The sequence below is a fragment of the Mesocricetus auratus genome, unplaced genomic scaffold, assembly GCF_017639785.1.
Source record: "Mesocricetus auratus isolate SY011 unplaced genomic scaffold, BCM_Maur_2.0 Super-Scaffold_100009, whole genome shotgun sequence".
NCBI classification, from domain to species: domain Eukaryota; kingdom Metazoa; phylum Chordata; class Mammalia; order Rodentia; family Cricetidae; genus Mesocricetus; species Mesocricetus auratus.
In genome coordinates this window covers 11,802,536-11,829,152 of record NW_024429193.1, presented here as the reverse complement: position 1 = coordinate 11,829,152, position 26,617 = coordinate 11,802,536, and the positions used below count along the sequence as shown (strand labels likewise).

At 41.4% G+C, this 26,617-nt stretch overlaps 1 long non-coding RNA gene across 4 annotated transcripts; it reads left to right on the top strand.

Annotated features, from left to right (window-relative positions):
• Positions 1–2,022: 2,022 nt before the first annotated feature.
• LOC110343052 lies at positions 2,023–25,918 on the top strand. Of its 4 annotated transcripts, none has more exons than XR_002385246.2 (5): positions 2,023–3,537; positions 5,556–5,731; positions 11,376–11,608; positions 12,306–12,466; positions 14,694–25,918. It is a non-coding gene; the product is annotated as an uncharacterized LOC110343052 (long non-coding RNA). The 4 variants fall into 4 exon arrangements; XR_005879270.1 differs by lacking the exon at positions 14,694–25,918 and having other exon boundaries at positions 2,023–2,132; positions 2,289–3,537; positions 12,306–12,676; XR_005879269.1 differs by lacking the exon at positions 14,694–25,918 and having other exon boundaries at positions 2,023–2,360; positions 3,424–3,537; positions 12,306–12,676.
• The last annotated feature ends 699 nt before the right edge of the window (positions 25,919–26,617 follow it).

Genomic DNA, 26,617 nt, shown 5'->3' with positions numbered 1-26,617 from the left:
CACTTAGGCGTGCTTGCTTTCAATGAAATTGAAACTGCTAGCAGACTGGGTATTGGACTGGGAAAGGAGTTGTTTTTGTTTTTTGTTTTTGTTTTTTTTTTTAAAGGAAAAAGGTCTAACAGGCACTAGCTTCATGAGTCAGAAAGAGAAATCTGACAGTTTTCAAGCTGCAGGAGCCCATGCATAGTTTAACGTTTCACCATGCTCTTAACTGTTGTTGCGATTGACGTATATATATCATGACGGAAAATGAAAGCCCAAGGTTTTAAACCTGTGATTTAAGGGGACTCGTGGCCTGGATTAGAATCTTAGAGAGCAATGTAATAACTAACTTGTTTGAACGTGGTTCTACCTCTCCTCAGACTTTTCCCGGTAGCTTTGTTTGCAGCCAGTTTACAGTAAAATGTGCCTTACAGAATAGCATCCTCGCACCACAGGGAAGAGCCCTTCCTTTAAAAACAGGGCATGGCGGCGACTTGCTAAAGGTGTGTTAGTCCTGTGAATGGGTTAATCAGCAGTACAACATTACAGGGCAAGCTGGACCATCAAAAGGTTTAAGTGGCACTGTGTAATACTGACTAAGTAACAGAGCAATACAAGCGAGTTGGGAGAATAACTAGGGCTGGCAAGTCTTGGGAAACAACACAGTCATAAAAGTCTGCTTTCCTTGCAGACCCAAGGTTTCCCTCTGGGATCTTCTGGAACCATATTCAAACGTCAGCTCTTCTGCAGTCACTAAACCCTGCCTGCATTAAAACGGCCATCAAGAACCCAAACCGGGTTTCCATCCTCCTATTTCCATAGGCGTTTGTGATATACAGGTTTGACCCACGTTAAATTCTGCCTCTGCCTCTTGGTGGCTGGCTGACCTTGAGTGCACGCTGAACAGCTGCAGACTCCTTACCCGCAAAATGTGGGGGAGACTTACACGATTATTGTAAGAGGGTCAAAAGAGAAATTACATTTAAAAAGCCAACTATATATCCTTGCTCATCTTAAGCACTGAAAGTACTGGCTGCTATTAAAAGGAATGATTGTAAATCTTTTCTATTCAATGTTTGAGAGATTAAAAACCTCTTTGTTTTGAATGCACAGAGAGAGCCCGGTTTTACTTTTTTTTTTTAACAATTATTTGTTTTTTATATTCTAAATGGTGGAAGATCCTCCAACATTTTATGGTGTTATTGCTTAGTAAGGAACACCACAGTGTCACTGATTCAGACAGCATGAAAACAGTACAAAGGAGATTATGAAATGTACATATAAATTTTATTTATGTATTATAGATATAATTTTATTATAATTGTAACTTCTTTTTACAAATTATTTGCGTTATTTTACAAAATACAAAAATATTCCCCAAAAGATGTTTTCTTGCCCGCTTGCTGCTTATGGAAGGGCCCATTCACCCTGTTCAAGTTTTCTGTGAGAAATTAGTTTCAGGAGATAAGTTCATCCATATCACTTGAAATTCTTTTCATATGGGCTATGGAGTGTTATAAATTCTGACTTAATATAAGGCAAAGAGAGGGGGGAAAGACTGTAGATTTCACACATGGAATCCATTCCACGTTGTTTTTGCTAGACTTTCTGAGACCACAGGGGATCTGATAACAATAGGTTATGAGGGGGTACAATTAGAACAATGACACAGAAGGAGGAAAATGAGGGTGAAAGTTGGTGTTTCCAGGCTGAGCAGTTTACCTTATACTTGCAGACCATGCCTGAGATGCATTTGGAAGACCTTGGTGTACTGATCTTTTGTTGCCTTCAATGCCCCAGGAGTGATTTCAGGAAGTAGAAAAAAAATCCTTTAGTAAAACTTTAAAATCTCACCTCAAACTGTGTAATTCTGCAATGCAGGAGGAGGTCAGTTACACAGTTGTACCCAGTTAGAACCCTTGATTTCAAACATTGATGTTCAATTGCATCAGCCACCTTTCTATGAGCCGGAATGGGGTGTGGCAGGGAGTGTTTGGTGGGCGGGGACCAGCCAGGGGAGTAGGAAGAGGAACACTCAAGGATGCTGGGCTATTGTGTGACCAGGCTGCGGATGGTGTAGCAATGCTGTGTTGATTAGGGAAGGACTTCTGTGCCTCTACTAGAAATAAGCAAAGGAAGCAAGGGGTCTGGTGAGAGAGAAAGCAGACGGGGTGAAGAGGGGATGAGCTGTCAGTGATGGCTGACGAGGGATCCTTACAGTTGGGAGTCTGCAGATGTATCTGGGAAGGGAGCTGGGCACGAGAGAGGCACCATCTTGTAACAGGTTTGTGGAAACCCCTCTCCAGCTTTTGTGAAAACAGCAGCCGAGGGAGCTAAGCCCAGAGGACATCTTCAGCCAGAGACTCCAGGTTGGGGAGGTACATTTTATATTTATTTATTATCGCAACACACACTATAAATTTTTAAACCTATTTGAGTAATTTCCCCTGAGGAGGAAATCTGACCCCATTCCCACAGTTATCCCGCCCTCAACGTGCTAAGAGGGCCACAAAGCATTTGGAAGGCTTCCTTTAAAGTTCTGGATCATTCCTCCATTCTCAGGGCTGCCAGTCCCGCTCCATGGGTCCTGCTAATATTGGAGCATATTTATTTATCAGTATTAGGGATGGGGGGTGGATAGGGCAACAGCTGAAGGTCTGTCCTGTACCCCTGGAGATTTGTGGCCTTTGGTGTTGAGGGGGGAGATAGTGACCACTCAGAGATAACCGTTTGTTATGCAATAAAAATGACTCAGTGGCTCTGAGCATGAACTCTCCCAGGGAGGGTGCTGATAGGGGCAGCTGGAGACTTTTTTTCTAACCAAATGAGCAAGCAGGAGCTCAGAGATTTGTTGTGAAAAGGGGTGGCTTTGCTGCCTTCCTTCCTCATGGCTTCATTTGCTTGTCAGGCTCCCCCAGAGGGACTCCTGCTCCTGAGGCCACCATTGCCACTGAGTAAGCAGGCTCCAGGGCTGGGAAGGGGCAGACAAACTCAAAAGCACCAGGGAGAGGATAAACAGGGCACAGATTTGTGACGTGCATTAAAATGCACGGATCTGCCACACTTTTCTACATCATATGTATTTTCAATAAAACAGGAGTAAATATTCATAGTGAACTGTGTCAAATGACAAGGGAGATTTTCAGAGTGTGGGACCCTTGGGAGCAGCATCTCAGGGGCTTCACTAGGGATGCCCCATCTGGACCGTGCAGCAGCAGACAATAGCAGTGGGAACTCATCTCCGGGAAGACACCAGAATCTGGATGTGTCTGTATACTGCTGGAAATTTTGAGGTCACAAACCTTGAACACTGTCACTGATTCCTCCTCTTTGCTTATAACCTAGGATGCTCTCTCTCTCTCTCTCTCTCCCTCTCTCTATCTTTCTCTCTCTCTCGTGTGTGTGTGTTTATATGTGTATGTGTGTGAGTATATTCCTCAGGAGCGGTCCAACTTGGGTTTTGATGCAGCAGGATCTCTCACTGTCCAGGAACTGGCAGACTGAGAAAAACTGACTAACCAGAAGTCCTGGAATCCTCCTGTCTCTGCCTCCAAGGTACTGATATTAAAAGCACTTCACGGTGGACTTTTTAGATGGGTTCTGGAGAATGACACTCAGGTCCTCACGCTTGTTTGGCAAACATTTTGCTGGCTAAGGTCACTCCCCAGTCCCTGGAAGGATGTTTAATGAATGTTGTTTGCTTCTTTTTGGGAAGAGGATCAACCAGGCAGCAAGGGGTGTCAAAGAGAGCCAGCGACATCCTGACTCCCTGACTCTAAGACGTGAGATCAGTCGATTATCCTAGCTTTGCAAAGCTTCCACACAGCCAGAGTTTCTTCATGCGTGTTTATACCAGACAAAAGGCAATGTGGTCCTGAGGATTGCAGGAGTCCTATTCTAGCTGCTGAGATGGGTTGTGAAGGGGTGGTGCTCTCCACAGTGCCTGGAGCTGCCATGTGGACCTGCCCTCTGGCTCATCCATCTCAGTGCAGGGGAAGCTCATAATTAGAGGACTTAGCTTCTGTGACTCATCTCTTTAGAAGCCCATTTCTGGCTCTGAGACGCTCCCTGCTGTAGAGAGAATGGGAGGCGCCTTCAGTTCCTCCTGACAGCTGTTTACCCTGCTTTGTATTATCTCCCTGGCGTTTGAATGTGCCTAGGCTGCAGCTAATATATGTTTATTCTCAAGGAGCAGGAGCCTCAGCAAGCCGCTGAAGTTTAGGGAGGGGAACCACACAGTGGCAATGGGGAAGGATCATTGTCTGCACATTGCTAGAGCTTATTTGGTGTGAGGGATTTTAGGCAGTCTACGTGGTAAGGAGAAGGCAAAGTGACAGTGTGGAATCTCTTAAGAAATGCAAAACTGTGCAGTAAACAGGATTGCCATTTATCAGAAAGTAAGTATAATGCAGGGGAAATTCCTCCACCCTTGGGTGCAGTCCATGACCTTGGGTGCTGGCTATGGCTACAGCTAACTCCTAGGGACTCTGTTCCTGGACGTGGGATTAAGTGTTCTTAGCGGCATTATTAGGAAAGCTAACTAGTATGACTCCTTTGCATATGAAAAGCATAGAGAACTTCCTTTTTAATCTTTGTTTTTATGGCTGCAAGCATGATTACATAGAGGCAAATCAATCCCAACGGAACACAATGGATAATACAATGTAATTGATTGGTCTTTATCATTTTCCGTTACGATATTAAAATATCAGTGTAATATCAAGTAGGAGCCACTGATACATAAAGGGAAACAGGAGTGATGATGTCTAAGGGTAATCAGGTCAGGGAAGTGTGAAGGTAAGATAAATGAGGTAAATGCAAAAGAAATAGGAAAAGGCTTTACAGGAGCAGAAAGGGAGTCGGCAGCAAGGAGGCTGTGTAATAGAAAGAGTAGAGCTTTGGAATGTCATTAAGCAGGAAGCCACGAGAGACAGTCCATTGCAGCTACGTGATGGCAGTATGTCTCGGTTGGTGTCCCAAGCCGTGGGGGCAGAAGCTGAGTGGCTTTAACATCTCAGGATGTGCAATAATCCTTTCAAAACACAATGCCTGCAGCCTGACTGCTCTCCAACTATGAAGCTTGGAAAATGAAATAGAGGAGGCATTTCAGTACTGGTATTCCCCAGGCTTGAGAGCCACCAACATGGCTTTGCAGACATTCCTAGCTATCAGAGACCATTGTGGCTTTGTTAGACCCTAGAAAGCTGTGGTCTGTGTCCCCGCGCAAGCCACTGAGCTAGAGTCATTGAGAAAAAAAATGCATGAATAGAGTACTAAGATACTTTATTGTGTGGGCTTACTTAACCTTTACAAATACACTTATTCTCTTTTAACAAATATTTATGAATACTAATCAACACACACGTGTCACTTTCATGTGACTTTATGTGAAGTATGACAAAATTTTTTATTCTTACCAGTCTTCTTTGGTAATGTTTTATTGCGAAAATACACGTGCATTATTTGTGTATGATCAATAAGTGAACTATATATAACAATTCAGTAAAAAAAACCATGATATTTATCTTAGTCTCTACATCACTGCATGCTTCTAATTTAGATTTCTCTCACAGTGTCATACATGTGTTAAATAGCCGTCACAAACAACCCTGTTGTGGCTAGAAGTCAGCTTTTCATCATCCAAACATCGTAGCACAATGTCATGTCTACCAGAGTGATACAGCCCTTTGGATAAGAGCTAATCAGGAAAATGGCTCGAGGACATGAAGGCTGGAACATCAGCAGGCTGGTAAGCTGAGACAGCCTGGAGAGGCATGGGAAGCAACTGTTACCAAGCGGAAGGACTCTAGAAATTATAGGATTCATTTCTAACTTTTCAAATACCAGTGGATTTGACTAATTTGTCCATTTTTCTGGTATTCCATGAAAGTCAATACATATCTATCATGGTACTGAAGTTACAGAAACGGTTTTCAGGAGCACCTTATCACTCAGTCCCCCCACTACCCGCCAAGAAACAACATCCAGGAGCCAGATTCACATGTCTGAGGGAAGGAGAAGAAGGAGGTCTCTGTTCAACCTGGGTTCCCAATAGACTGGATGAAGCCCATTCACATTGATGAGGGCTAATGCTACTTAGTCTAGGGACCCTAAAGCTAACCTCTTTAGAAAACAACTTCACAAAATAATCAGGAATAAAACTACTTTATCATTCCTTGGTTGCTTTGATGCACAGTATTAACAATCGCAGGTACAACAGCTAATGAGAAAGAGCAAGGTGTATATTGAAATACATAATAATGATCCCCTAGATATAAAACAGATGGAAGGGAACTCTGAGGGAAGGAAAAACAGAGGTAAAGATGGGTAGGAAAGCAGACTCTCCCAATAAAACAGAAGGGGAAGGACAAACCACTGAACAAGTCTGTAAGGAAACTTCTGCCTTGGGTTAAATAATATGGGAAGATCCACTCTAAAAGCGGGCAGCACCACTGAATAGACCGTGGCCCTGGACTGAACACAATGCAGAAACCAAGGACAACATTAGCATTTACTTCTCTGCTTCCCGACTGAAGACACAATGTGACCAGATGCCTCTTGCTCCTTGTGCTGTACCTTCTCGGCCAAGACGGACTCTCCCATCAAAGTAGGAGTCCAAAGAGACCTTCCTTCTCTCTGCTATTTTTATCAGGCACAGCAACTAACATAAGAATTACAGGCAATGCAATCTTCATGTCTGTAGTTCTAAGGAATACAAAGAATGTCATTGTCATCGATGTACTGTGACACTAAAGGAGACAATGTGATGCAGGATAGAGAGGCGGGAGGCTGATGGGATTGCAGGTTAGATAATAGTTTTATAAGGATCTCCCCTGCCATAGAAGAGGGTTTTACCTACAACTCCCCACAAGCCTAAGAAAGCAAATAGCAGAAAACTGGCATGAGCAATATTGTGTAAGAAGCATTAGCCCTCATCAATGTGAGCGGGCTTCATCCAGTCTATTGAGAACCCAGGTTGAACAGAGACCTCCTTCTCCTCCTTCCCTCAGACATGTGAATCTGGCTCCTGGATGTTGTTTCTCGGTGGGTATGGGAGGGGGACTGACTGATAAGGTGCTCCTGAAAACCGTTTCTGTAACTTCAGTGCCATGATAGATATGAATTGACTTCCTGAAGTGACGCCGATGGGTTCATTCATTGAGGGGTCACTCTCAAGCCAATGGGCTTTAGGATTTGCTCTGATCCAATCAATGGTATAATCCTTTGGTGAATTCATTGCACGATGGACATTATTGGGAGGCAGAGCCTAGGCAGATCAAGCAGGTCATTGAGAGAGTGTCCTGAGAGATGTAATTTTTTCTGCTTCTTCTCTGCAATGAGGTGAAGCTGCTTTGCTCAACCACCTGATCCCCTCCATGATGTTTGACCTTGAATCAGTCCCACAGCAGTACAACCAGTTGACGATGTACCAAATGCTATGAAATCCTTCTTCTGCTCAAGTTGTTCTTTCAGACATTCGTTACAGAGGTCATCGGATCTATCAGGAAACCAACTCCGTGCCTCAGTCAATATCCCAGCTGTCTCTCCTCTGTGTGTTAAATTCATGTGTGCTAGCACCAATATTTTTGACCTATGGCAGTTCTAAAAATTCCATCCAGATATTCAAGACCCAGAGGAAGAGGGGTTATCTCTTTTCTTTTTTATGTCTCTTTCTTTGGAATGAAAAGTACTTTCTCACTAAGCTCTGGCACACTCCTCTTCTTGTTTCTTTGGCCACATGCTCTGATTGCATGCTTGTATAACCCATCAGATGTCACAGTGAACTTTAGAGAATAACTACCAGGTCAGCCTTGCCTCCTTCAGACATCTTCACTTTTGACCTTGCATCTCTGTTTATGGCAATTATAATTTGATGGCAATTCTTCAGAAGAATCTGGATTATTTAATGCCGTTATGTATGCAAACAATGTTTCATTTCTCTATCAAGAGCAAGCATGGCATATACTCATCCACAAAGAGTGGTGGGATGTTTGTACACTGTGTGAAGATGTATTGCTGTAATTGGTGTAGTAAAAATCTGAACAGCTGGTAGCTAGGCAGGACTTCCAGGCGGGGAGAGGGAAACTGGGAGGAGGGATCTAGGTGCACGATTTTGCCAGCAGACTTGGAGCAAGTTGGATGTGTCATGCTAAGAGGAGGTCACCGAGGCACGTGATAGAAGTGGTTAAGTTGTGAGAGCTAGTTATTAAAAGCCTAAGCCAAGGACAAGCTTTTAATTAATAACAGTCTCTGTCATTATTGTGGGCTGGAGGTCCAAAAATAGTCCTTCAAGAAGGCTTGTTGCAGTGCCTTCCATTAGTTGAGTTCATGGTCCTTGATAGTTCTTTATGCTGATGTTTACAAAGACTCACAGGATGTGATGAGACCTGCTCTGCTGTTGTATCCCCCACCTAGACATGTGAAGTCTTCTCAGTGGGCTGAGACATCACAATGCTCTCAGAATCCTTATATATAATCCTATGCTCAGTTTCTAGGAATCAAAGCCTACCTTGGTAATTTGTCATTCTATTCAAGCTTGACAAACTCTGCTTAGGCATCCCAGTGGGTACTTCAAGTTGAATGTTACATGTCCCCCAGATGTCCATGTTTTTAAAGTCTGGGTCTTTGGGGGTGGTACTATAAGAAAGTAGATGAGTCATTTGTATATAGAATCTTATGGGAGATCCTTGAGTTATTCAAAGCATAGCCTCACTTGGGATTGTGGGACCCTGGCTGAAGCTCTTTGTTTTTAGAATGATGAAGTTCCCTGCCTGTCTTACCATACATTCCTGCCATGGCTACCCTACATCAGGAGCCAAAGCTATCAAATCTCTGAGTTCAAACAAGCCTTTGCTCCTTCAGGTTAGTTATCTTAATGTGTCATTACAGCAATGGAAAGGTAAACAATGCAATAACTGTGTGTCGTCTTATTTGACGATGGTCTTTCTGGGTTCTCTAAGACTCACACTAACCCCAGATCTTAAGAATCCATGTATCTGGCCATAGCATCTAGGGAGGCAGAAAATACATGGTGTAAATTTCATTCAGTTCTTCCTGGTGATGCCTGATCCAGCCACACTGAATAAATTGTCCAATTGTCCAATTGTCCAATTGTGCACCCATACAGCACAAGTGTCCTTCAATGTACTGATAGAACACATCTTGGAATTCTTGAGGAAGCATACATCTTGGAATTCTTGAGGAAGCATGACTGTCTGAAGCTCAGCTAAGACTCATTATGTCTCTAGGTGTCCTAGAGAAAGTTAGACTTCATTTCTAAATTCTTAAAGATTTGATATTCTCTTTTCCCTTTATCCTCGCTCTTCAAGCTCTGAGACAACTCTGTTTTCTCACATGCTTCTTCTTGGGATGACTATCAGGTTGGTTAGTTAACAGCATCTAGGAACAACTGTCAATCCTGATTAAAAATTTACCAGGGTTATCTAAAACGTAGTGGAAGATACTGTCCATCCCAGATGAATCATTCTGCAATGGCATAATTTTGGGTGATAGCGACCTATACATTTGTCCAGATGTCATTTGACCCTTTATATTTGCATCACATGTTCTAACCATACTTTCTGCAGACTTTAGGGCAGCATGTACTATTGTTTGTGGAAGGGGCTGTCTTCCCTTCAGAGCATTGTTCTTTGATAAGATCTTTTCTTATTTATTACTTAGTTCTCAGATCCTAGCAAAATTCCTGTTTCAGAGCTACTTATCATGGTTTTGTTGTTGCTGCTGCTGTTTTTGATATATTTTGAAAGCAGCCTTTTACAAAGAGACTGTTACATGGACTTTGGGGGAATTGGAAAAAAAAGAAAATGAAGATATAACTTACACCCTTCAGTCAACCAAATAATCTTTACACTTCTGACCTTCCTCTGGGTTTCTGTTCTATATGTCGTTATTACCCCATTTATGCCTGGTTTCATGGCCTCACAATTCCCTTAAAAAACAAACCTGTGGCTGGAGAGTTGATTTGTGGATAGTAACATGACTATTGAAGATGCGTTTTAGTTGTTTACTAGCCTTTGGTTTGTATATGAGACATAGACATGACTCGCTCATAATCTCCTGTGATGTCCAGATGTGTCCTATAGAAACTTCCTCCCAGGTGAGATTTCTCTAAATTTCTTTTGTCATTTCTTCACGGATTTGAAAACCCTTGTTTCAGACTGAGCCCTGTGCTTCGAGTTTCCTTTTTATCAGATCCATTCCCTTTAAGCTGGAATAAGATTGAAAATATATGAAGACTGCATAGGTAGTCATCACTCCAACTCTTGTTGATAGGGCGTGGATAGAAAGTGAACAGGTACACTCAAAGATTTTCTTATCCCAGCTAAAGTAGCAGAAATATGCATCACATCTGATCTTTTCACATTGCACTAAATAGCTGTTACATTATTTACTGAGCCTTTTATCCTTTCAGAAATTGTTAGTCCCAAACTGGTAGGGATGCTTTCTGAACGTAGGTATCTCCCCTGCCATGATGGTGGGCATGTAGCTCAATTTGGCTAATCAGCTGACCCCTCTCTGCTCTTCAAGGAACATACATGATTTAGCCAGAATCATCCTCAGGAATTTTGCAGGATATGTTTGGGATATCCCTCATGTCTTTGTGCTGTAACTTGCTTTAAAGATGACAAGATTTGAGTCGAGCTTCTGGAGACTATTTTTGCCATTACATGCAGCATGAATGCAGAACCAAGACGATGGGTGAAGGAAGAGAGGATGAGGGCAAGAACATACATGGATAAACAGTGTTTGAGTACCCAAATCCAGCAGGTTCTGACAATTGCATAATTTCTCTTTGATTTTGTTTAAACCGATTTGAATTTGTTTCTGTAAATTACATCAGGAAGATTCCAGATAAACAAACAAGCATGCTCCCAGTTTGTTTATATAAGTACAAATTATTTATACTCTATAAGATAAAGATGTATATTTTTAGTCATTTTGAAATTACATTTTGAAGCCTGCAATCTGAGTCCATTGAGCTGGGCATTGTCAAATATTAACTTTGAGTAAACTAAAAGAGGAACAGTGAAAGATTAGTACGTGCTTTGTGGTATAAACATGCAGGTCACTACTATACAGGAAAGCAGTTGCTAAACCAGCCTTAGTAGACAGGGGTATCCGGTTTGAGATGCATAACTTCCAGACCATTCTACTAAATGGCGGTTAATAGTAGCTAACTTCAAAAACAACCAAGAAGGACTATGAAAGAAAAAAAACTGGTTTTGGACTAAAATTAAGACTATAAATGTGATTGGTACTAATGGGTGGCAAGGTAAGGAAGAGAGAGGGGAGGGAACAAATGAAAAAAATTAGGGTCTCCATTCCCTGTGAGAAACCCTTTTTCATAACCCTTCATCCTTGGTCATTGACAGGTCACACTGGGACTGCAGTATTCCGTGGATCACGAACTGCAGGGTGGATATATCGAGTATAAAGAAATGTGCTGTTTGTTCTGAGGTCCACCTTATATAAAGGAGCCAGGCGTTGAAAGCTTCAGTTCACGTCATTGTCCCACATACCTTAGGAGGATTGTTTCCATTTTGTGTGTTATCAAACCAGAGCCCCGAAGAATGTCTTCCAAAGTAGAAAGCTTGCTCTGAGAGAGGTTGGTCACAGTTCTACTTCTCTTCCAAAATCATGGCTTTTTGGACTTAGAAAAGTCATTTTGACCTGGGAGATATTTCCAGCTGAGGAGATAACAAAACCGTCTATTTAGAGTTACATAGTCCTTGACCAAAAGCAATGTGTTATAAAATGAACTCAATTACAATCATCTCTCAATCATCAGTTATAAAATTTTTGTGAGGAGAGCAGATTACCAGCAAATTTTATGTGGTGAAAGCTCATCAATATGTGAATAACTGGAAGCTTCCATCAAGTTCCCCTCCCCCCTCCAGCTATAAAAGGGCCTGTTTATAAGCACGATGTGATGAGAACCATGTTGGGTCAATTTACTCCTCTAAGTTTATGGCAAATAATTATTTAGCAGATGGAATTTTCTGTAGATTTCATTTACTTGGCTTCCTTCTTTACTTACCCTTTTTCTCTGTAAGGTTGATTGTACTTAAAAATAACTTCTGGTATACTTTTTAAGAGAAAAACACAGACTTACATTATTCCAGAGGGAAAACAAGAGATTGTCTAAGCATCAGCTAATTCCATGCAATGCAGCAAGGATGCCTGCCCTCCACAAGGAAGTCTGGGAGAGCGGAATAAATATTCGGTGTGGCAACTCCGGGAGGGACTTCTGTTGATAAGTCTGAGTTATGAGGTGTTCTCAGGAAACATGTGTTTTATCCCAGGCCAAGGCCAGCGGAGGTTGAAGTCAGTCTCCAGTGATTAGCTATTTCCCGGAGACCTCCTGGAGGAAATGCACAAGGTCTGAGGAGGGAGAGAGCTCCAAATTGACAGCACACATCTATGTTCAAGGCGCTGTTGCCCTTGACAAGTGATGGAACACTATGTAAGTTTTGACATGGTGACGGCTGAAATTTGAAATATTTCAAAAGGGTCTTAGTCTCGTAGGCTAAAAATCCTACAGCTGCATCCTCAAACAGAACCTCATCTAGTGTGTGTGAACACAGAGTCACAGAGCCAGGAGAGTGCATGTGTCACATGTGTATGTATACTTATCATACACATTTACATGTGCTGATCTTTTCTCTCTTTCTTTCTTTCTCTCTTTCTTTCTTCCTTTCTATCTTTCTTTCTTCCTTTCTTTTTCTTTCTTTCTCTTCCTTCCTTCCTTTCTTTCTGTTTTGATTATTTTTACTTTCTTTTTCTTTTTTTTTTTTGAACAGGCTTTCACTGTGTAGCCTTGGCTGTCCTGAAACTCACTCTATAGACTAGGCTGGCCTCAAACTCAGAGATCCATCTGTCTCTGCTCCTGAGTAGTTGGATTAACAGCCTGTGCTACCACTGCCTCACTCACAACTGCTGATTTCTTAACTTTGCAATTTTAAGAAAAGTCTTTCATTGCTGGAGAGATAGGTCTCCTGCATGGCATCTCACATATGTTTCTAGTTCTGTAACTCCAGTTCCAGGGGACCCAATACCCTCACACATATATGCAGGCAAAATACCAATGCACATCGTAAAAGAAAAAGAAGCCTTTCTGTTTCAGTGATGGATAAGAAGGACAATATTTTGAAGGCAGTAAAAAGATGTATTGTTCCTATAGTCTTGGTCCCGTTAACCCTCTTCCCTTTATTATTAAGTGTAACACACCACACTAACATGACATCTGAGAAAGCATGGGTTGAAGAATGTCCTTGTCCGAAAAAAAAGAAATCAAAGTTGTCTTTATTGACTGGCTGTTTCCCCCAGAATTTATGTGTTGGAAATATAATCTCTATTCATATGGTGTTCTGAAATGTCCTTGCAAATCAAGTATGTTATGTGAGTATGGTCACTGTGATAGTGTCTCATAAAAAGATACAAAAGTAAAGCCTCCTCTGTCTCTCTCTCTCTCTTTCTTTCTCTCTCTCCTTTCTTCCCTCCCTCTCTCTCTCCCAAGCCTTCTTCCTATCCTTCTTCAGTTTCTTCTCTCTTCCATAAGAAGATGCAATGAGAAGAGAGTTATATGTACAAACAAGAAAGAGAGCCTTCATCCAGGAATTGCATTGGCTATTACCTTAATTTTGGATGTCTCTCCCTCTTAAACTATGAGAAATAAATGATTCCAGTCCATGGTAATTTGTTACAACTGCCGGAACTAAGTAAACAATGAAGGGAATATCCTACTGATTGAGGAGGCAAGGATAAGCATACCTTCTGTTCCATGGGATGGTAAGAAGGAGGAGTGTTGAAACTAGGACAGAAGGTGGTAAGACATGCTCTTAGCTCTAATCTAAACAAAACACAAACATTGGGCAGTTGCCAGACTGAGGCTGAAGCCATCATTGAAATTAGATACAAGTTTGGAGTCAGTCATTTGGGAGATGACTTGGTCCTCCTAGAACTCCGTCAAATACACATGCTCATTTCAAAGACGAAGACAACACTGCATCCAGCAAGGAAATGTTCAAAACTAGGTCAGCGTGCCTAATGTGGACAGCTGTCTAGGTACTAGCATGAGATCCAGCACGTCCTCACCAAATCCCAATCTCTGAATTTATCTCTCTCACCAAAGCATCATTTGTTGCAAGAAGAACAGGCGAAAAGAACCAGTTCCTTTAGGAAAGTTTACTAAAAAATATCCCAAACAGGCTATTTTACTCTGAGTGGTTGAAGCATTATTAATAACCTGTTGTTCCCGTATCCTAACCCCAGGAGGGTGGGGGCTTGTGAGAAAGAGTCTACCATTTATTGAAAATAAGGAAGGCCCCTTTTCTCTGCACATCTGGTGTGTTAATTGCAACCCTCCCAACATAAGTAATACCTGCAGTACAATTTTAGAGTCCCTGCTGGGACAAATGCTATTTCAATGGTCTGTCATTCTCTGGATCCAGGAAAAGCAGCACTAAGTAGAATTGTCAGCGCACCCACGTCTGTCTTCTTTAACGTCAGAAACTTCCCAGGTTTGGTTGGAGCATGTTCTTATAGTGAAAAATGCCTTTTGGCCCAAGGTCCCAGTGCAGATGCAGAACCTAATGTTACAAGATGCTGGCACGTAAATCTGTATCAGGTTCTCATATTACATCTGCAAATGAAGTTTCAAAGGTACCTCCTCCTCTTTCTCCCTATGACAGAATAAGGCTTCGTGCAAAAATGGACAAGAAGGATGAAAGCAGCTCAAGTCATCGTGGACACATAGTTTAACTCAGAAATCAGAACAGAGTTCTCAAGCTAATATGTGAGGTGGGCTGAAACATCTAGAAAAATCTCTCTGTGTTAGAACACGTATGACTCACAAGTCAAGAAGTCTTCATGTCCTCACTATATCCTGATCTTAAGGGTTAAGCCCATAGTCTCTGATCCCTGAGTGGGTCCTTTTATTATTCAGGAGAATATTACAAAACCCATAAACAATGGTAAATTACATACTATATTAGTAACTTTTCTGTTCCTGTGATAAAATACCATGACGAAGTCAACTTACAGAAGAGTTTATTTGGGTTGATGGTATCTGGAGGGGTTGGAGAGCGTTATGGCAGGCAGGCCTGGTAGCAAATAAAATGAACAGAAAGTCAAGCGTTAACATCCTCAACCATAAGCACCAAGCAGGGAGCAGGCTAGAAATGCCTCAAGTCTTTAAATTCTCAAAGCCCATTACCAGCAAGGCAAAACCTCCTAAATCTCTCAAATTGCTCTACCAATTGGGAAACAAGTGTTCAAATACACAAGCTGGGCAAGTGACATTCTCTTTCAAACCACCATATGTGACCCAGTCTTGGCAAAATTAAGCAAGTCAGAAAAAGAAAAAATAATCAAAGAACATTGGTTTAGGAATTAGTAGGTTTCACCCATGCCCCCCCACAATAGTCTATTCATCAGAGTTAATATGAAACCTTCATAGTAGTTAGCATATGTACTCCACATAACTCAGAGGCTCCACACACCTCTTGATTCTACCTCTCACATTTCCATAAGGTTTCTGGCAAGGAGATCTGCATTATTCTTGCTAAACAGTGTCCCCAGAAGTGATTGTTTTCAACTGTGACTAACAAAACATACCTCTTGGGCTGAAATCTAAATTGCTCTTAAGGAATTCTCTCTTGGGGAAGAGTTCCTCCCCTTTCCTCTTTAATTCAAAGTAGGAGACTGTCTATTCATTCTGTCCTTAGTTATTGCAGTAACTTTTTCCTCTTCAGACCAAGGTCAGAAGTCTCCTGTTGTTTGTCTCTACGAAGGTGCATGAGCATACATAGCTGCACAGCATGCATATTTATGCTACATAGGCATTAAAGCAAATAGAAGAGGGATGAATTTTTAAGAACACAGTAAGACTGAAAAAGTCTTGTTTGGATATTGACTGTTTTATACTTTTATGAACTTACTTGATGCAGTTAAAGGAAATAAACTTAATCTTGCTCCTGAGCTAGCTCCTTAAGAATGCAAAGTCTAAGAGTGGGAACCGTGAGGATGGATAACGAGCTGTACCAAGTGTCCTGGGGAAGGGGAGTCGTATGATACTTTATTAGACAGAGAGAAGTCACTAACATGAGAAGCCGAGAACTGAGGTCAGCTCTCTGCTGGTCTCAGACCTCAACTGCAGCTCCAAGAGAGCTTGTGACCCCTCCTTCTTTGACCTTTATCCTTGCCTTCCCCCCATGTACCTGTGACCACGCCCACTTGGTCTACCTACCGAACAGGAAAGATATTAATATGCATATAGCTACAACTGTCTGCCAGCATCTGTAAGGTTTGATGCTAGGACCTTCTGTCTCTTCAGGCCCTTAGAGGCTCATGTCTCTTTCATAAAACAGTATAGCATTGTATATAACCTATACACATCACCCTGTTTACTTTGAATCATGTCTAGATTACTTGTATACCTAATATAATGTGACTGTATTACATTTAATTGTTTAAGGAGTGATGGCAAGACATAAAATTTGTTCATGTCCATTTAGTAGAGAAATGATTTTGCTTTCCATAAAGAAATGTGAGGTTTTACAACTCAAAGACTATGAAACAGATGCAGAGAGACTGTGTGTGTGTGTGTATGTGTGTGTGTGTGTGTGTTTTAAAGACATTCATAAATCTACTTTCTATTCATTGGGATACTTAGGATCCTTGGCTTGTGGCATGTTGGGTCTCCTGTTGGCCTTTGGTTCCACTGTCCCAGTTGTGCTATACTTTATTACAGTGAGAGTTAACTTCTACTTCCAAGACCACTGTGCTAACTAACAAGAGCTTTGTGAAATCAAGGTTCCTTTCTAGAACCTTAGCTCTGATAAAGCTGCGGAAATACTATGGCAGCTCCCACGTGACTCTTTAAAGATAACTCCTCTTTGTCAAATAATCTAAGTTACTTAGTGTGTAATGGTCTTACATTTTCAAAGCCTAATGACCATCCTTTGTGTGTGTGTGTGTGTGTGTGTTATGTGTGTGTGTGTGTACAGATGCAGGTGTGTTTGCAGGTGAGTGTGCACTTGTGTGCATGTGTATATGGTGGTTAGAGGGCAACTCTAGGGGTCATCTGTGGTAATGTCGCTCACTTCCTTTTAAACAAGCTCTCTTAGGACACATGGAGGTCACCAATTAGGTTGGGCTGGCTCACCAGCAAACACCAAGGTCTTTACCTGGCCAGTGCTGGAATTACAAATGCTTGCCACCATACCCCAGAGGCTTTTATGTCATTCTTGGGGTTATGTTCACGTCCTTATGATTGATTGTGAGGTAACGGTTTTACTGCTTGAAAGATTCCCTCTGAGACCCTGAAATGCATTCTTTATTGTAGACTTAGGCTCTGACCAGCAAGTCCCTCCAGGCCAGGTGTTTAGCAAGGCTGCTCCTTGGCTGCATCTCCTTTCTCGGTGTTTTTGGTTGGGTCAGGAAGTGATGCTCAAAGGAACTGGACTTCCGAGGGTGCCAGTCTCCAAGAACAGTTTCCATACTTGGAGCCCAGAGTAGCTAAGCTGGAAAAAGGAGTGGAGGTGACGGGTTTTTCTGGCTTTGTATTTTGTTTTCGTTGCTGGGTCTTGTGACTACTGTGTCCTGAAATAAAATTAAAGGTTGGAGAAGGATGAGGATGAGGAAGATGGCATCTGGAAGGCACCGGGAGATCTGAGCTTTATGCTGAAGAAGAGGAGGTCAGATTCAATTTGCTAGGGTTACCAGAGTCCTGCTTCTGATTTTTTTCCCGGGTTATTTCTCTTTCTGTAACAGAAGAGGTTGCGAGTTGTCAAAAGGAAGGAAAAACTCATCTTAAAGTGAAAAATGTCACCGAAAGTCTTGACGTAGCAAAGGCTTCACTCTTCAATTTTGCACAAAAGGGTCTTGAAATCTGACTGCACTGGAGCTTTTAAAAAGGTGTTGTCTGAGGAGAGTAGAGAGGTCTTTCCATTACACCCCTTCCATAGATAACAGCAGCAACCAGCAACATATTGCCGGATTCTGCCTGACTCTTAAGATATTTCTCACTCAAACACACTCAAGACATCCACGGTGGTAAAGGCACGTGCCCAGCCAACAGTTACCTTTCAACATAGTCACATTTAAATAGGAGATTGGCACATTGTCTGGGTAGTGCTTACCATTTAAAAAATAATTACTTCTTCCCTATTGCTTATAATAACTACTTTAAGCTCACAAGTGAAATCTATTTCCTCACCTCAATTTTTCCCTCCTCTTCCAGGTCTGCATCACACTGTGGGGCTTCTGGGGACTGCTGGGCGGCTGGCATTGATCTTTTGTCCCCTGGGGTGGGAAGAAACAGGTCTTCAATTTTACCCTTTGGGGAAAATATCACACCTTTCACAAGATACCTGGGCTTTTTCTTCTTTCCACAGACTCGAGTTATTTTGTGTTATTAAACAGTTGGGCTGACTTTGTAGTCATGTACATGTCCAGCTATTCATATACCTGTGCCTTTAAAGCATTTATCTATTCAACCAGGATGTATTTTGATGTCTCCATGAAAGTCATTGTGCAAAGTGTTTGTTGTGATGACGTATAACAGATGATGTGTTTATCTTTGAGAGCTTTATTTCTAGCATGTTCTATTAGGTTGGGGAGAAAATTGTACTACTTACTGTTCATTGTATAGGTGGATATCCTCACTTCCAGATTTCCAGATAAAATAAGGTTTTTTTTTTAACTAAAGAAAATAGCTTGTATAAAGAACTTCCTTTTGTAATCATGAATCTTGACGGTAATCTACTGATTGCTTTATTCTGTTCTTGAACACGTGAAGGACACGTTAGAGTAGTCCTAAAAGGTAAAGAAAAGACATGAAGGTAAATTTGAGTTTCAGAAGTTATGCCATATAGTTTATTGATCAGTCAGATCATATCCTAAGTGCATGGAGATTAAATCATTCCATTGAAAATGTTCTCTTAAAGCTGGCTAGAGAGAACAATTTTGGACCTTGGTAGAAAGTACTCCTCGATCCTGGAGTAGATATGCCTGGAGCTGTAGCATCTTAGAGTGGATGGAACCTTGACTATTGCATTCCAGGGAAGATGAAATTTCAATAAAACACAGTAATATGTTCCCCAGTGTCTGACAAGTCCAGACACTTTCAAGTACCTTGCAGAGTCAGGACCAAGTAGTGTGCTGTGACCTTGACAGCATCCTTCCTTTCCCATTTATGGGATTTGCTGAGCGTGAGTGGACGTAGAATTGTGATTTTACTGAATGAAGAATTTTCTTGTAGATACTGAATGGTAAAGCAGAAGGGTGTCCTACTCCCAAGAGAAGGAAGGGCAAAGGGAGACTGAAACTTTTCTGACCTCTGAGAACTTTGGTGTCACTCACCCCAGTTTTATTGCCTGTTTTCCTTTTTAATACAGTGCATCAAAGCCAAAAACTTTCCTTCTGAATGAAGCAGTATGATGTCAATTTTCCAGGGGACCAGGGTGTCTTCAATTAAAATTGGGCTTTACTGAGAAGTGTTTGGCTTTGCATTTGAACCAAAAAGTAAAGGAGACAGAGAGAAATGTAGAGCGGTTGATGGTTTCCCTAATGGCTGGAAGATCAATTAATTTACGACGAGGAAAAAGAAAAAGCTGCATTACAGATTTACTAAATGTTCATTATCTATGGACTTTGGATAGGACCCGCTGTCAGCCTATTATCTACAGCGGAGATCTGACAGTTCCAATCCTGAGTTCGGGGACCAGTTGATAAATTAAAAATCATTTTAAAATTTAATATTAAAATTGATAATTGCTCTGTGGGAAATAGATTTTTCTGAACTTACACCCTTTTCCTGCAGTGCTGAGCAAATGATAAGCGATAAACTGCCCATTTGTCACGATGATAGATAGACAAAATCCTACTTTTACCCTTGTTCCTCGGCACTCATACATTTCAATTAAGGAGAATGAGTGCTGCCATTTGTAATGTATCCAGAGTTCTTCCATGCTTTCTTGGGGGCTTAAGGAGTTATCTTTAGAAGTGAGATGTACCCCATCACCTCATGCAGTCATTGGAAAGTGTGTCCCAGCACATCAAGACACATGGCAGAAAGGCACAAGGTGACTGGTTACTATCTACGTACGTTGTAGGAGGGTAGCACAGAAAATAGTACGTGAGAATCGCTGGTCACACCTCAGTCCTAAACTTGGTTAACCCAGGTTGGAGCATAATTGTCACATGAGGTATATGGGACTCCTATTTTGTCCCATATTCTGGATGCCATGCGACTTTGCAAAGAGCTCGGGAAAATGAAGTTTCTAACCCTGTTAGTGTTTGGCTTGGTCATGTGACCTCTTAATCTAGTGACTGTTAGGGGGTATGACCCGAGCAAAAGTACTACATACACTTGGGGCTTGGATTTGGGCACTTGGACTCCTATGCTTAGAATATTCTAGATTCCAGTCGCAGCTTCATCCTGGACCTTGAAAGCAGCTATACAACTGTGCTCTGAACCCGACCTGAAGTTGGTAGCCCAGCACAGACCGTTGAGAATCTGAAACGAAATTGTCCTGATGTTCCATGGACCCGTGAAAAAGAAGTGCTTATTGTAGAATTATTTGCGTGTAAGTACACACACACCACGCGCGCACACACACACACACACATGCACACACACACACATGCACACACACACGTTTTGAAGCAACACTAGATTCCTAAAGATTATTCCATAAGAAAAACATCTCCAAGACTAGAGCCAATCACAACTGCAATGAATTTATGCTTTTCCTCACTACTCTATCCATACTGTATGCTGTGCACAGTTAAGGTTTTAAAATGTATGTGTTGAAAGACCAAAGGCCTTTTAAGGTAGAGCTTCTATCTACTCCACATTGTGTTCAGTTGGCCTGTCTCAGTTCTGTGGGTGGATGATAGTCTTTGCAAGTCTTCCTGAGAGCATGTGACTTTGTCTCCAGTCCTACTTGCCTTCGGGGGCTTTCTAATCTGAGAGGGGACGGCATAGGTCGCCAAGTACTGCAACAAGAGAGGGATCAGCTGGACTTTACAGAGTTTAGAGACAAAACTCAGTCTGAAGGCACAAGGGCATTGGTGATGTACATTATTCCAGTAGACTTTCTATGAAAGACATGTTTCATCTATTTTAGGGATACTGATGCTGAGTGTTATAGCAGACAGTAGCGGTGGGCATTTGTGTTAATTAACGTTGTGTTATACTACACAAAATAGACACTCTGACTGTGCCCATTTTATAACATTCTTATAACCATTTCACAAATGCAAAGCAAGGTTGGGAAACGGCAAGTATTTTCCCTAGATTACAGAGGTAGTAAGTGGTAAATGGTGGATCTTCTTTTTAATCTAGGACTTAGGACTCAGCAACTTGTAAGATCAACCAAAAAGTACCAACAATATGGCTACTGAATTCTAACCCCTAGACCTCTCAACATGTGATTTTGCTTCCTGGTCTGGTTTATTATCTCCGATCTTCTTTTTCCTTCCTCTTAAAAAAGTCCATTCATAATTACAGTTGTGCGAGGAGGAGCTCTCGCCTGCACCATAGAAAGGAAAGAACTGCAGGAAGGGGGCCACTAATTAGCTGGTCCCAGAGCTTCATGAGGCTAGCATGGTTTCTTTCTTTTTAAGGCTTCAAGGCAGGGACCAGGCTGGGCAAAGAACAATGAGCACATCGGGGAGGGGATGCTTTTAATGATACGGTCGCTAATGAAATGGCACTCCACGGGTTCACTTATTAGTAACTTAGCTCAAACAGCCATGTCCTACTGTCAGCTAGCCACTGAAGACCCAGTGTGACCTCAGAATTGTCAGCTCCACCTGAAAAGGCGCAAATGCAGCAGAAAAATCTAGAGGCAGCAAGCATAATTTGGAGTGGGGAGATCAATAACAAGGGAAAAGGTTGTTGAATCTCTGCGTTTCCAGCTTGCTGTGACGTTATGCCGGAAGTGGAGCTCTCTGAAGAACAGTCTAACCTTGCACTATTTAGGTCTGCATCTGATTTGTAAACAATAGAAAGGCTTGATTGAATGTTTTTGGAGGCCTGGGTGACAGTGTTGGTATTAGAGGAGTGACAAGCACGACTCCATTCTCAACTAATTATATACTGTGGCTCCTCCTGATGTTTTCCAGGGCACAGAGATTTCTAACTTTACATTTGAAAAATGATTTATGGGGAAAACACTTCCATACAAATCTTGCTTGACAACTGGGGCATCATGAAGGATATATAGATGTGAAATTTAATGATGCTTTCCATTTCTATAACTTCATTTGTTTGAATAACTCTACCCTTTACATAAATTATTGAATCACACCTGTTAATATCTGTCAAATGTGAAGTGTATTTACTCTTTAATTTAGAGTTGGATGGCTAGGGCTGTCATGCTAGGAACTTTCTTTTTGAGGAATAAGCCAGATCTTATACCTTTGGTTGGTTCCCATCTATGTTTAAAGGCTACTCCCTAAACATATACCAATAAATGGAATTTTTCCCTTTAAATGATTATTTATATCCTTATTAACAATTCATGGTGCCTGTGTGCTTGCTACTCTCTTTGCGCAAAGCTAAATAAACATAATTTCCTTGTGTCTGAACTCTGGTTATAAACCAGAGTTTGTCCAAGGTGGTATGAATTCCCAAGAATCATTCATTGTAAAGCCTAACAGTTTCATTCTCACTGATGTACAAGTCACACTTGTTGGTGATAAAATTATGAAGAGGACAGTTCTCCACACCTTGACCTTCAGGTTGGGTTACAAAAACATTCTTTGCCAGGTGTGTGGCTGAGTACTACTGGAATTGGCTCTTTCTGTGGCATCCTATCAGAGACCCTTCCACACTTTTCCTGTGTCCACATAACCCACCAGACTTTCGCTTTGTCTCCCTGTGATTTTAGAATAATCAGCTCATTCCTCTCAGCCTCTTAGGCAGCCCCACTCAGCTCCTGCTTCTGTTTCCCTTCCCGCCTTTGGCTATCTAGTCACGGAGCAAGCCAGTAATGAAAATGGGTTTCATTAAACAGGAATCCTACTTATTTTCTCAAACCACTATGCTAATAATCTCCCTTCTCAATATAAAGGCTTAAACACATACCAATATAACTAGTTTTTTTTTCAGCTATGTTTTTTTCTAAAGAAGATTATTTCCCAGGGATAAAAATACCCTTTTTCAAAATCCAGGACTTTGTAGTTAGAAATGAAGACCTAAAGTGTCTAGAACTCATTCTTTTTCCATGAGGGAACGCAAGATGAAATTCCTGCCTTTTAGTCATGCAGTTTTTAAAAATGACCACAAAAGAGATATGAAGAGCTAAAACATTTCCTCATGAAAGCATGAATTTTGCAGGCCCTTATGAATAAATCAAGATGAGTATTAGAATACAGATATAGTTTGTCTGCATATGAATATGAGTATTAGAAATATGACGCTTGTTCCCCCCAGGAATTGAAACATGTGCCCAGACATATTTAGTGTAATGCCAGAGAAATGACAAGTCCATAGAAATTCAGAGAGGCTTTTGTGTCTTAACAGAAAGCCATCTTCAGAGTGACCACACCCACTTTGGCAGCTGTTATTCCAGCCTCTATTTTGACTGGGGTTGAGGTCTGTCAGTTTCTGCAGCCTCTAGCTATCAACTACAGTTTACAGCAGAATATCTAACTTCCTGTTTTGAAACCATCCTCCTTGGTTTTTCTCCTGACACTGATCTCAGCCTCCATCTCCCTTTTCTCCTGCTTTGTCCTGTCAGGAAGACTGCCGTCATCAGCAAGAAGTCAATCTTGACTCTTCACTCTCTGGAGCTCTCAGGGCTCTTTGCAAATACAAGGAGCATGACCCTGGAAATATTTCTCCCCCAGAAAAAAGAAAAAACCTCCACTTGTCAATCAGTCATCCTGGGCATAACTTTTCACAAAGGAACTCAGAGCAGCCTCTGTCTTAATCCATCACGGTTGGGAAACCATGGGGAGCAGAGAGGCCAAATAAGTAAAAAGCTACAATTGGCTTTAAAGGCTAGCTCAATTATTACATGTATTGCTTTCATACCACACAAACGCTGCAAAATGCACAAAAGAATGAAGAAGGCTAGACCCTTATTGGTGGATGAGTTGAGGATGCAAGGTAGCTGATTAACTGGCCTTCTGGTTACTTGAATATTAACCTGTTTATTGAGAGAAATTGTGCAGGGCAGGGTTTGATAGAGCAAAGAAAGATGAATATTTCTTTCTAGATGGTCACAATTCAGTGATTCTTCCATCCCACTTTGTAGGTTTCTGCTGCTCCTTTCATTTGTCTTATTTTACAATGAGCTGTCTGTATGTTTCTCTTACCCAAGAGGTTATAAGCAATTTTAGAGCAGAAGTATTTTTTCCATGTTTGTAGAACCTGTAAACATTTTCAGATGGTAGGTGCCCATTTATTATTTGCTGAGTTGCATTGATTTTACCTCCTTAATATATTTTTAAATGTATTGTTTAGCCAACAACAAATACCCACAATATCTGTCAGTGCCTTATATACAAAAAAGAGGCTCGAAGAACATGAAGGTAGTGTGCACTTAGGTGACTTTTGTAAAAGTTAAAAGCAAAATTTTTCTTGAAAACAGCAAATGTTTACAAAATAATTCCTGAATTAACATGGATACACACACACACACACACACACACACACACACGCAAACACAACCTGTTTAAAACATATACAATGATAAACATGAAAGATTAAAATGAAGAATAGAACTTTCCCCCTTGAGAATGATGAAAAGAGAAGGCAGAGAGCTGAAAGTGATGTATTAGTCGATTATTATTAGATTTCTCATGACTCTACAATGAGGGGTTAGGTATCTGAAAAGTATAGAAATTATAAAGTCAACATTGAGGCCCTACTTTTCTTTATGTCGTTTTCTACATCCATAAAACATATGGGTGAATGGCATTAAAGTACTGCTTTTGCTGTCCTGGAGTTAAACAGGGTAAGCTAACAGCTGAAAATTAATATAGACACCAAGTCACAGAAGGGCTAGAAGGAAACAATGCCATCTAGGGAAGTAGCTGAGGCGAGGAAACTAATGTGGCCATATAGCAAGTTAAGTAGTGTGACTGATTCAGGGTCCCTTGAGAAGGAAACATTGGAGCCAAAACTTACTGGAGGTAAGGGTTGACAAAGCAGGTATCTAGAAAATACCTTTCCAACTAGAGGGAGTGGTCAGTGCAAAATGGAGAGGGTCTGAAGCAGGCAAGTTGAGGGGTAATGATAGGCCAATGTGGTTGGTGTAGAAAACACAAGGAAATGCTATATATAGTAAGAAACAAAGCCAGGGGAATGCCAAAAGGGCAGCTACATGGGATCTTTTAGACTACTGCGAATAAAGCTCTGAATAAAATGAGAACCCCATGAAATGTTTCTAATACTTAGGTGACGCTGCTGTGTGCTATAAATCCTAGGTGGTTCACTGTAGTTGCTGTGCTGAGGTACACATGAAGGATTTCCCACAATGTAGCTGAGACATGATGACGCTCGACATGTTTTCTGTCCTCTGTATCAGACTGTGAACTCCCATAGAGAAGGGGTATCTTGTCAGTATTGCCATTTCTAGCAGGTTCTGCTATAATGTAGGTCCTCAACAAATGTACCCTGAATACATGGGAGCGGACCTATGTCAGGTCAAAGACAATGGCTGAAGTTCCTGCAATAGATCTGCACATAGGGTGATCAATACTGTAGGGAAGGGAAATAATGTAACTTATAAGGTCTGATACATAGCATCGTCCACAATGGGTGCTCTCTGTTTCATGAGTATCATGAATTGAAAATGCTAGAGAGGGGGAGTTCCCCTCAGCACAAGACATAAGGTTTCACTCACTCACTGTTTTGGACATGATTTTATTCTACTCTTCTCTCTCTCTCTCTCTCTCTCTCTCTCTCTCTCTCTCTCTCTCTCTCTCTGTGTCTTTCTCTCTGTCTGCCTCTGTCTCTGTGTGTGTATGTGTGTGTGTGTACATACACATTCACATATGTGTACTTGCATGTGCATACATAAAGAAACCAGAGGTCCATGTCGAGTATCTTTTTCAGTTGCTATCTATGTGATTTTATTTTATTCTGAGACAAGTTTTGCCACTGAAGCTGACCCGGACTGCCTACTAAGTAAGCACCAAGAATTCTTCTGTCTCCTTCACCATTCCAGTGCTGGGACCACACATACTCCTGGATTTTTATAATGGGTGCTGAGGATCGAACTCAGGTCCTTATGCTTGGGTGGCGAACATTTTAGCTACTGAGTTAAGTCCCCAGCCCAAGGTCCTGGAATTGAGTAGGAAGATGGCTAGTTATTCACTTTGTTGAAAACCCGATGCAGAATACATAATGGGAAATAAAATTGAGCGATAGTTTCAGGCTAGATTGTAGAAGACCTTAAATTTATGCAGCAGATGAGTGGGCTGGATATTATTCAAGTTCTGAAGTTTGTTTGTTTGCGTAGCGGGGAGGCAATAGGTTTAAAGTCGAGCTTGGAGAAGATCAGTATAAGTCTGAAATTACCTCTGAATCATTTAGCTAGAGAATAAAACTAGATGAGCAGTTGTTTCTAAGGTCAAAATTACAGTTTCATCATTT